The sequence below is a fragment of the Nothobranchius furzeri genome, chromosome 9 (genome assembly GCF_043380555.1).
Source record: "Nothobranchius furzeri strain GRZ-AD chromosome 9, NfurGRZ-RIMD1, whole genome shotgun sequence".
Taxonomy (NCBI): Eukaryota; Metazoa; Chordata; class Actinopteri; order Cyprinodontiformes; family Nothobranchiidae; genus Nothobranchius; species Nothobranchius furzeri.
This window is the reverse complement of record NC_091749.1, coordinates 67,828,735-67,841,069: the sequence shown is the minus strand read 5'-3', so window position 1 is coordinate 67,841,069 and position 12,335 is coordinate 67,828,735. Positions and strand designations below refer to the sequence as shown.

At 44.9% G+C, this 12,335-nt stretch overlaps 1 protein-coding gene across 1 annotated transcript in view; it reads left to right on the top strand.

Annotated features, from left to right (window-relative positions):
• Positions 1-2,162: 2,162 nt before the first annotated feature.
• si:ch211-71n6.4 (para-nitrobenzyl esterase) overlaps positions 2,163-12,335 on the top strand; it is a 44,471-nt gene continuing 34,298 nt past the window's right edge. The window contains exon 1 of the mRNA XM_054731945.2: positions 2,163-2,273. The gene's annotated coding sequence lies outside the window, so the exon portion shown is untranslated. The remainder of the gene's footprint in view (positions 2,274-12,335) is intronic.

Here is a 12,335-nt window from a genome sequence, read left to right as displayed (position 1 = left end):
CAGTGTATTTTAAATAAATTATTTTATGTGACCAGATTATGTTTATTTTCTATTTGCAAACACATCCAAAACCTGTTAGTCTTTCACGTTTTAGGACAAATTATAGAACGATTGGATTTATATCGGGTTCTAAAACATTCTGATATAAAACACACTGATTACATTTATTTTTAAAGAAATGACCAAGATCAAACAATTGTTTCCATTTCCACACGTGGAGTCAAAACTCAGGTGGGTGAAAGAAGTCAGACACTTCTCTGCATTCTGCCTTTATAACAAGCGAAGGGTTGTCTTCAGGCTCCAAGTAGAAACTGTTTTTATCTCAGAACTTTATGTTAATAAATTGAAATTAAGCTATGAAACCTGAGAGCATGCATCAACACCTGGAATGTATCTGAACTAATTCAATTAAATGAAAATGTTTAAATTTTTTGACATAAAAGGTCCGCAATTTTGTTCCTGCAGGACCAGCAATTCTGCGTGTTTCAAGAGTTTCCATCCAGCACCTGGTTTAAAGGTGTGTTTCACAGAAAATGCTTTTAAAAAATGTTTTTTCTGATTCTAACGGGTCATTGTGAGTGTTTCATGCAGGCTGAGCATGAAAATAGTCTCCTACACCTATCTCCTACATTAGCTTCTGATAGAAAACAGACGGTGAAACTCTAGGTTTAGAAAAGCCTGACAGATCTACATCACACTGTCACCAACATTCATGGACTCACCCATCTTGACTCGTGACGGGGAAGGCTGTTGTTGGTTTAGCATCCAGGACACAGCAGAGAACATCTCGGTGAGTTTAAGCTAACCATTAGCATTAGCACCACACAGCAGAAGCTAGTCTTGGCTTGTGTTATTTGTGGAGATAAAACATCAGCGTTGCAAGTCCGTGGAGTAAAGTTGCTGTTATCCAATCCGGGATGAGATGTTCAAAAATCAGGACGTAAAACTCAACCATGTGAAGCTCGGCTGTGAAGTGGGTCACTTCTAGTTCCTGGAAATGGTGCACCAGTATATGCCCCCCAAGAAAAACTTACAAGGCATTAATTCCTACTAGAGACCACCGCAGATGTATTGGTTAAACAAGCGTTCTACTCCAGTAAATATTAACAGGTTTTGTAGAACTTGATGCAGCAGTGAGCAGGTCATTCAGTAATGTAATCCAAAAGGGTTCAAATGAAGGCAACTGGACTTCTTTGGTTTCTTGTTGACATTTTGCTTCTCGATTGAGGAGCTTTGTCAGTTTTGACTGGAATATGGGAGAATCAAGTCTATAAGCTGCGGATGGAGGCTTAGGTTTAATCTTTCCAGTACCTACAATGCAGCTTTGAATCTCATTCCTAATGTGGCAAGGTGGAGAAACGACGGCCCGGGCGGGATTCAATTCCCAGACTCCCAGGTGAGAGTCACACGTGCTAACCAGTAAGCCAAAGGGATGTCCCCGTGGCCAAGTAGCCAGGGTGCATGATCAATCAGGATACAGTGACAGTACGCCCACTCTGTCACACTAAGCAGTCTCAGTCCAGGTCACACCTTCCTGCATCTTATCAACACAATGACTCTCTCATTAGAGGATAATCACTCATCGAGGGTAGAGAGGTGGGGTTTTCAGAGTAGTATCTGCTCATTAAACAACAATAGACAGCTACAGCATTTAAACTTGACTCCTCCTCCTTGACTTAGATGCAATGAAAATAAAATTAGTGTTAAGCAGCTTCTCAGTTTTTCGTGGAACAATTTAATTGAATTTCTGCATCAGAATGACACCAAAAGTTCGGGTACTAACTTTTTTGGCTCAATCTTTTCTATAATTTTGCACAAATATCAAGATCCCATTGCAAAACTATCCAAACACTTTTTACTAAAGTTGTTTTACTTCAAAACAAAAAACAACAGAACCCTTTTTTTTCTAAATGGCAAAACATCTCCTGTAGTTGATGTAACTGGGAGGGAAAAGACATTTTTACAGAGTAGGAGAACTGTATTTCCACTAATCCTCTTCCGTATGTATGAAACATTATAAATAGTTTTGTTTCTAAAGCTCCTGTAACCTTTGTGGCTGCAGTAACCAGGTGGACTGATAGCTGCAGGTGTAGAACATTTAGGACAGTTTGGGGACAGAGCCTGCTTTTTCGGGTACTGTCTCTTTAAGAAATATCATAACCACAGAAGTTATGCGCATGCGTACTTCGTGCAGTCAACCCCGACAATAAATGCCTCAACTTCTGTTTGCAGAAGTTTGTGTTTCTGTTCCTTGTGACGTTTTTTGTGACATGGTAAGATATGAAATAATATTTTATGTGTTTTTGTTGCTTTATGAGAAACTGGGGAGATTTAACGATGTGGAAACGGCTGGAAGGCGGTTGAAACAGGAAACGTGACGTTAGTTACTCTGAAAGTTAGCATGTTTAGTTCTGTCCTCACGCGTCACCTTGTTCGGTTCTTGTCAGCCGTTATAAAGTCCGATGGGGGAAGGTTTGTTTTTATGGAAGTGAATTAAATCATGAAAAGGTTGGATTTGTTAATCAGAGCATTTGGGATTTAGGTAGCCACATCATTGTTGTACCACACACACACACACACACACACACACACACACACACACACACACACACACACACACACACACACACACACACACACACCAGTGTTATTATGCAACGCCATTCAGTCTAATTTCCGCTGGGAATAAACATAATTTTGCAAGTAAAACATTTTCTAACTTAAATGTGTTTGAAGACAAAATACTTGCAACAGACTTAGTTTACTTTTACTGGTTTAAAAACATAAAATCCCCAACATCGTCCCACCTGACTCAGGGTATATTCTCACCTGATCATCTTTACATCTCAATCTACCTGAGGGATTATGGACCAGAACCTCAGGAACCAAAAGCAAGATTTAACAGATATGATGGATTAATCACAGTTTAATTAAAAGCTTTTGAAAATAAAAATGTTATATATCTGATTTTATGCTAAAGGATGACTAAATGTTTATTAAAAAAGGGAAGTAATTTGTTTTGGGAAAAAACTAAACGGGAAAAAGAATTATAACAAACAGATAAAAGTAGAGGCTGACCAATGTGGTTTTTATAAGGCCGATACTGATCTTTAAAAAATTGTGCTGCTGATGGCCGATATCTAAACCCCATTATTAAGGCCCGTATTTTAGCAGCACATTGATTGTGAAAGACAACTGAACACTCACTGTGTGCAATATAAATGAAATAAGCCAATAAATCTCTTAGTTTTATATTTCAAGTTCAATAAATATTAACTCCAAACATTTTAAAAAGATGTGTTGGGGTCCTTCGAAAAGTACAGGTACTAACTTCTTCTTCGGACTAACTTTTGTGTTGGAAAAACAAAGATTTAGCGGAAGCAGAGACAATCAAGTGGAACATTGACCATACAAAGGTGGACTATGACCAATAAGGTCAACACCGGTGAAACCTAGAATCTGAATTTGCTCAGAAAATTCCATCTTGAACTAAATAACCATTGAAATGCTGGACGCTCTCTGGCTTTAGGATTAAAGTGGTGGGAAAAAATCTGATATTTATTTAATTTTCGAGGCCATATGGGCCAGTCTTAAGCATATGAACTCCATCCGTTTCCTATAGGAACTCCAGCATCTACACTCCCACAGCTTCAACTAATCACAAGTTATAGAGCAAGTCACCCCCAAATCAACTTCTTTATTGCTGATAAACTATATAAATGAGTGTCTAACCATGCTGTAGTCACATACAGTAAATAATTCGGCACTCCATCCATCCATCCATCCATTTTCATCCGCTTATCCGGAGTTGGGTCGCGGGGGCAGTAGCCTAAGGCGAGAGGCCCAGACTTCCCTCTCCCCAGCCACTTGAGCCAGCTCCTCCGGGGGAATCCCAAGGTGTTCCCTGGCCAGGTGAGAGACATAGTCCCTCCACCGTGTCCTGGATCTACCTTTAGGTCTCCTCCCGGTTGGACGTGCCCGGAAAACCTCACCAGGGAGCCATCCAGGAGGCATCCTGACCAGATGCCCGAGCCACATCAACTGCCTCCTCTCGATGTGGAGGACAGTGGGTCTACTCCGAGCCCCTCCCGAATGACCGAGCCTCTCACCCTATCTCTAAGGGAGAGCCTAGCCACTCTTCGGAGAAAACTCATTTCGGCCGCTTGTATCCGCAATCTCGTTCTTTCGGTCACTACCCAAAGCTCATGACCATAGGTGAGGGTAGGAACGTAGATCGACCGGTAAACCGAGATCTTCGCCTTCTGACTCAGCTCTCTCTTCACCACAACAGACCGGTACAACGCCCGCATCACTGCAGATGCAGCACCAATCCGCCTATCGATGTCATGCTCCAGTTTTCCCTCACTTGTGAACAAGACCCCGAGATACTTAAACTCCTCCACTTGGAGCAGGACCTCATCCCTGACCCGGAGAAGACATTCTACCCTTTTCCGAATCAAGACCATAGTCTCAGATTTAGAGGAGCTGATTCTCATCCCAGCTGCTTCACACTCGGCTGCGAACCGCTCCAGCGAAAGCTGAAGATCACGTTCTGATGAAGCCAACAGGACTACATCATCTGCAAAAAGCAGAGACCTGATCCTCAGGCCACCAAAACGGATGCCCTCCACACACCTTGGCTGCACCTAGAAATCCTGTCCATAAAAGTTATGAACAGAATTGGTGACAAAGGGCAGTCTTGGTGGAGTTCAACTCTCACTGGGAATGAGCCCGACTTACTGCCATCAATGCGGACCAGGCTCTGACACCGATCATACAGCGACCTAACAGCCTGTATTAGAGGGCCTGGTTCCCCATACTCCTGAAGTACCCCCCACAGGGCCTCCCGAGGGACGCGGTGAAACGCCTTCTCCAAATCCACAAAACACATGTAGACTGGTTGGGCAAATTCCCTCGCACCCTCCAGGATCCCCCTAAGGGTATAGAGCTGGTCAACACTGTAGATAGTGTTGTTAGCGCACTGCTTCCCCCCCACCCCCAACCCCCACCCACCCCACCCCCCACCCCCGAGGCGCCGGATGGTGGACCAGAATCTCCTCTAAGCCGTACGTAAGTCTTGCTCTATGGTCTCACCAAACTCCTCCCTTGCCCGGGTTTTTGCCTTGGCAACCACCCGAGCCGTGTTCCGCTTGGACTGCCGGTATCCGTCAGCTGTCTCTGGAGTCCCACAGGCCAAAAAGACCTGATAGGACTCTTTCTTCAGCTTGACAGCATCCCAAACCGCCGGTGTCCACCAGCAGGTTCAGGGGTTGCCACCACGACAGGCACTGACGATCCTGCGACCACAGCTCCGGTCGGCCGCCTCAACAATGGAGGCACGGCACAGGGTCCATTCAGACTCTTATTTCCCCCGCCTCCCCCGGAACATTTTGGAAGTTCTGTCGGAGGTGGGAATTGAAGCTCCTTCTGACAGGAGACTCTGCCAGACGTTCCCAGCAGACCCTCGCGATACGTTTGGACCTGCCTGCTCTGACCGGCATCCTCCCCCACCATCTGAGCCAACTCACCACCAGGTTGTGGTCAGTTGACAGCTCCGCCCCTCTCTTCACCCGAGTGTCCAAGACATGTGGCCGCAGTTCAGATGAAACAACAACAAAGTCGATCATCGAGCTACAGCCTAAGATATCCTGGTGCTAAGAGCACATATGGACACCTTTATGTCTGAACATGGTGTTCATTATTGACAATCCATGACTGGCACAGAAGTCCAATAACAAAACACCACTCAAATTCAGATCGGGGGGTCGTTCCTCCCAACCACACCTCTCCAGGTCTCATTGTCATTGCCCACGTGAGCGTTAAAGTCCCCCAGCAGAACGAGGGAGTCACCGGAAGAAGCGCTTTCCAGCACCCCCTCCAAGGTCTCCAAAAAGGGTGGGTAGTCTGAACTGTAGTTTGGTGCATAAGCACAGACCACAGTCAGAACCCGTCCCCCCACACGTAGGTGAAGGGGGGCTACCCTCTCATTCACTGGGCTAAACCCCAATGTACAGGCACCAAGATGGGGGGCAACTAGTATGCCCACCCCTGCTCTGCGCCTCTCAGTGGGAGCAACTCCAGAGTGGTAGAATGTCCAATCCCTCTCAAGGAAACTGGTTCCAGAGCCAGAGCCATGCGTTGAGGTGTGTCCCGACTATATCTAGTCGGAACCTCTCAACCTCACACACCAACTCAGGCTCCTTCCTCACCAGAGAGGTGACATTCCATGTGCCAAGAGCCAGCTTCCGTTTCCGAGGATCAGACCGCCAAGGTCCCCGCCCTTGTCTACCACCCATCACACACTGCACCCGACCCCTTTGGCCCCTCCCACGAGTGGTGAGCCCAGGGGAAGAGGGACCCACGTTTCCTCTTCGGGCTGTGCCCAGCCGGGCTCCATGGGTGAAAGCTCGGCCACCAGGCACTCGCCAACGTGCCCCTCCTCCAGGCCTGGCTCCAGAGGGGGGCCCCGGTGACCCACGTCCGGGCGAGGGAACACGGTTTCCATTTATATTATTCATCATCAGAGGTCTTCGGGCTGCTCTTTGTCTGATCCCTCACCTAGGACCTGTTTGCCATGGGTGACCCTACCAGAGGCAGAAAGCCTCAGACAACTTAGCTCCTAGGATCATTGAGACACTCAAACCCCTCCACTACGGTAAGGTGGCAGCCCAGGGAGAGGGCTGCCACCTTACCTCTTAGATAAGAAAATAAATATTCTGCTTGAAACTGTCAATGTTGCGCAGTTGTCAGGTAAAAACTCTGCATTGCATTTAAATTTCATCTTCCATTGCTATAGGCTAGGAAGTACACTATGATGTCAGCGGGCACCATATGAGGTCACAATTGTGTGTGTGTGTGTGTGTGTGTGTGTGTGTGTGTGTGTGTGTGTGTGTGTGTGTGTGTTTGTTAGGAAACAGTCAGAACAACAGAAGCATTGACTGACGTTACTGATGAATAATGAAGATGGCGGCGCCAGCAGTGGGCACGGCGACGCATCTCTCAGCCTTCAGATTCTTGCTGCTTTTATATGTTCTGAATGTGTTTTTGGCATCTTTTCATTGTGTTCCTGGCCTTCTCGTTTATGATCGCCAGACACTTTTTGAAATCAAGGAATCCTACAAGCTTTTTTTGGAATAATTTTTTTACTGGGAGGATGCTCATCAAACCTCCCTCCTCCACCTGTCGTCTCAGCCGCTCCCGCCTCTCCTCCTTCGGTCGCAGGCTCTCTCTGGCGGAGGCCTCGGAAAAGGGGATGGCGCTCAGGTGTGCTTGTCAGAATTGGAGCTTATCAGCGGTCATGCGGAGGATTGTCTGGAAAATTAAGCCGTCGATGGATCCAGCCGATCTTCCTAGGAGACCGGTCATCACCGTCGTATCAGATGACGGGAGCTTTTCGGCTGAGGAAGCTGCGTCATGGGAGACGCGGCGTGATCTTTTCAAATCTCCGCTCCTTTCCCAGATTCCAAGCAGATGCAAAGGGTTCTACAATTAAGATGTGCCTGCTCAGTTCCAGATCCCTGGTAAATAAAACTTTTATTCTAAATGACTTTTAAAAAACGCATCAGCTGGGAATCATGTTCTTGTGTGAAACGTGGATCCAGGGAGAATCTGTACCGTTTTCTGAACTTATTCCTCCAAACTGCTCTTCTTTGAATACCCCTCGGACTTCTGGGAGGGGTGGAGGGTTGGCTACAGTGTACAGGAACTGTTTTCGTTGTCACAAACTACCTCAACCTAGTACCTTCTGTACTTTTGAATTCCAACTCTTTGAGCTTCGGCTGCCTCCGACAGTGCTTTGTGCCCTTATCTACCGCCCTCCCAAAATGAACAATAACTTTATTAGAGTTCTCTGATTTTGTAGCCGGAGTTGCTCTCGAGTATGATATGTTTTTGATTGTTGGCGATTTTAATATTCATTTATGTTGTGAGGCCAAACCCTTGGTTAAGGAGTTTTTAAAGATCATTGACTCATTTAACCTAGTTCAGTGGGTTACTGGTCCAACTCATGAAAAAGGTCATGCGCTGGATTTAGTTTTGTCGCATGGTTTAGATATAAACATTACAAACATTCTCGATCAGGGTATTTCTGACCATTTTCCAGTCCATTTTTCATTGGAATTACACGGCTCAGTGGAGAGAACTGCAATGCAAGGACAGAGAAGATTTTTTAATGACATGACTGTCTCTGATTTTTCTGCTGAATTCTCGGCTGTTGATTTTATGGACTCAACTTCTGTCAACGACTTAGCGGATTTTTTAAATTCTACTTGCTTAAACATCCTTGATAATGTGGCTCCCTTGAAAGCTGTGCGGTATAATAAAAAAAAATCTGGAGCCATGGCTGAATGAAACCACACGTGCCTGTAGACGGGAGTGCAGGCGTGCTGAAAGGAAGTGGAAGAAAGACAAGCTATATGTGTCTCTACTTGCACTGCGAGACTGCCTGACTGTTTATCAGAACTGTGTGAAACAGGCAAAATCTGAGTTCATGTGCAACCTTGTTTCCACCAATAGTCACAGAGCACAGATTTTATTTAGTGCTATTGTGAACCCCAGCATTGGAAGTACTTGTATACCTTCTCAAAAATTATGTGACCACTTTTTGTCCTTTTTTGTCAAAGATTTCACAGATTAGATCATCCATTTTAACATCCTCTATCGTAGATCCAAGTTCTTATCCAGATTGTTTATCATCTTGGTGTCAGTTTCAACCTGTCTCCTTGGAGGAGTTATCAGATATTGTCCATCGTTTAAAACCTTCAGTCTGTCCACTTGATGTTATTCCACCTCGTATGTTTAAGCAGGCCTTCGACAGTGTTGCTTCAGCTGTGCACAGACTAACTGTTCCCTTCTCTCAGGGTGTGCTCCGCTGTGTTTTAAACAGGCTATAGTGAATCCCCTTTTAAAGAAGCCAAGCCTGGATGCAACTTGTCTATCTAATTACAGACCTATTTCCAAACGTAGTTTCTTATCAAAAGTTCTGGAGAAAGTTGTTCATGCACAACTACAGGATTATTTGTCTATACATCATATTTCAGACAAATTTCCGTCGGGTTTAAAGCACGGCACAGCACTGAAAGTGCAGTTCTACGAGTGGTAAATGACTTATTAATCACTGATTCTGGCAAATCAGCTGCTTTAATGCTGCTAGACTTATCTGCTGCTTTTGACACCGTTGATCATGATATTCTGTAGTCTCGATTAGAGTCTTGTGTTGGTATAAGGGGCACAGTGCTTGATTGGTTTCAGTCTTATCCACAGGACAGATCTTTTTCTATGAACTTGGGAACTTTTACATCACCACCAGCACCTGTGACTTGTGGTGTTCCACAAGGTTCCATTTTAGGGCCAACACTTTTCTCACTGTATATTTTACCATTGTCCTCTATCTTCGCCAGACACAACATTACTTTTCATTGTTTTGCTGATGACCTTCAGATATATCTCCCACTCATCCCGGATTCAGCTGTTTCTTTAATGGCCTGCTTAGCTGATTTGAAGCAATGGGTGGCAATTTTCTGAAATTGAATGACCTGAAGACGGAGATTTTGATTTTTGGCAGTGGAGACCTGTTGATGGGTGTGGTGAGCCCACTTGGTTCCCTTTCGGATTTTGTAAAGCCTTATGTGAAAAACCTGGTTTTTTTTATGGATGATTCGTTTAAATTGGACAGACAGATAAGTGCAGTGGTCCAGTCCGGTTTTTATCACTTGAGGCAACTTGCAAAGGTTAAGTGCCATTTGCCGGAAACTGTCTTTGAACATGTTATTCTTCTCTTTGTCTCCTGTCGACTAGATTACTGCAATTCCCTGTACTGTGGATTAGGGCATTCATCCTTAAACCGCTTGCAACTGGTTCAAAATGCAGCAGCCCGCCTTTTAACAGGTACAAGGAAGCATGATCACATCTCTCCAGTGCTTGCTTCCCTTCGCTGGCTGCCAGTGCATTACAGGATTCAGTTTAAATTGTTGCTTTTTGTTTATAAATCACTTTATGGTCTGGCCCCTCCTTATATAGATGATTTATTGTCACCCTACAATCCTGCCAGGAATTTGCAGTCGGTCTCACAGTTTTTATTATCAGTTCCTCTCTAAAGACGAGAGGAGATGGGGCTTTTTCAGTGGCCGGTCCTACACTCTGGAACAGTCTTCCTCTGCAGATCAGGACCTCACAAAGTCAGGATGTTTTTAAGTCCTTGCTTAAAACTCATTTATTCAACCTGGCTTTTATGTAGGATGATTTTATTTTGTCATTGTCATTCTTTCTCTTTTTATTGATTTCATAATTGTGTGATGTAATGTTGTTTTTATCCTAACTTGCTGATTTTTATGGGTTTATGGTTTTTAGTTATACTTGTTTGCGATTTTCTGTGTTGTACAGCACTTTGGGTTGCGGAAGCAATAATAAGTGTGCTTTAGAAATAAATGTGACCTTGACCTTGACCTTAGCGGTTCCACCCTTTCGGTCTGCCAGGCAGCAGCATTTTTTGCTTCTTTCAAACAGGAAGTGGGAGTGGAGTAATACTCTTGTAGGGGGTAGGGGCTGCATGACTTAATTCTTTTGTAAAGTCGACAGTCAAGTACTGAAACTCGAGTCGCCTTTGACTAGTTGTTGATGACGTCATACACCTGAAAGGGGGGGGGGGGGTTCGCTGGAGTTTTTGACAATTAAAATTGCGTCCACATTTTCAAAGTCAAACACGTCTCTTTAACAACTGTAGTTTCTGCATCTTTACTGCTCCGCTTCAGCCCTCTCCCCCCTCCCCCTGCTTCAGCCCTCTCCCCCCTCCCCCTGCGCAGCGGCCGCAAACTCACTGATGCGCCTGCAGCCTCTCAGAGTTCCTGCTGCTCTAAACATTAAAATAATTATTTCATTTTCTGTTCCTCACTTCTGATTACCTTCAATGGTGTCTGTTTGTTGCAACCACCAGGTACAAAAACTAACTTGTTTTTATTTGACTATTTTTCTGTCCTGTCTGTTTATTATCTTCCTGCATCTCCTCTCAATCCTAAAGAGAAACTGCTACCTGGGTTCATATATATTCACCTCATGAGTTACCTTTGAACTGCAGTTCTAAAAGATCTACCGACTGCTAAAACAGGTGAGTGTGCGCCGGCCGCATCAGTGAGGTGCGTCACCGGAGGACAAAACAGGTGATGCGCCTCGCTCCACTCCACAGCGAAACGCATCAGGCACAAATAAAAGAATAAAAGACAGAAAACATAAAAGAAAATGAGCCGACATGAACGATCGCGTGTTAAATTAGTTTTTGAGGTGGCGACACCTAATTTCATAATGTTACTGTGGCTGTGCTCAGGACGCAGATGTCTGGAGCGCATCAACGATCAGAGCTTTGCATGCGCAAGCTGGTTAAGGTTAGGATGGGGGTGAGGGGAATGTTAAATTGCAAGAGGGTAAAGGTCACAATTCGGTCAAATGTCCGTTTTACGGCGGGTGTCAGATACCAACGCTCTGGCACAGCGTGCCGCCTCCCGACGTACTGGGGCTCGTCTCCTGCTGTCTTTTCCGAGGACTGCATTTTGTCGGTCATTATCACGTGACAGCGACTAGTTGATGACAGGCATAAAAAGTCACTACAGAGCAGTGAAGTCGACTAGTCGACTAGTTCATACAACCCCTAGTAGGGGGTGACTTGCTCTTTAAATCAGCTGCAAGACTCAAACAGAGAGTGTTGTGTATGGTGAGTGTCCTGAGATGAGAGAAAAGGGCTCAGCTGATCTGTTTACACAGAAAACACACGGGTATAAATGGAGCCTAATCACAGAACAGGTAAATCTGTAAGCTACCCGGGTTAGAAGGGTGTTTTCTTGGCTTTCTGCTGGTAGTTCTGGATGGTTCTGAGCCAGTGACGCCTCCCTGGCTCTGTGACTTCTCTGATTTAGTTGTAAATAATGTGTCTCTTTACCGAGAAGCAAACATAGAAGCTGGATTTATTTATTTGTGGGTGTAAAACCCTAGAGCAGGGGTAGTCAACTCGCTTCCCTGAGGGCTGGTATGCAGCATGTTTTAGTTGTTATCCTGCTTCAACACAGTTGATTCACCTGTTCAGTAGCTCATCAAGCTCTGCTGAAGCCTGTCAATCACCTATAATCAGGTGTGTTGAAGCAGGGAAACAAGTAAAACATGCTGGATAGCAGCCCTCAGGGAAGGGAGCGGACTCCCGCGCTAGAAAAAGCTAAAGTTCCTTTTTTATTGCTGGATTTTTCTGCTGTGAAAGTCAGAACTGTGAATCTAGTTTTTGTGCTTCTAATTTGCCGTTATGGTCATTCTTGTTTTAATTTCTGTTTCTGAGACGTTTAAACAACCTGAATGAA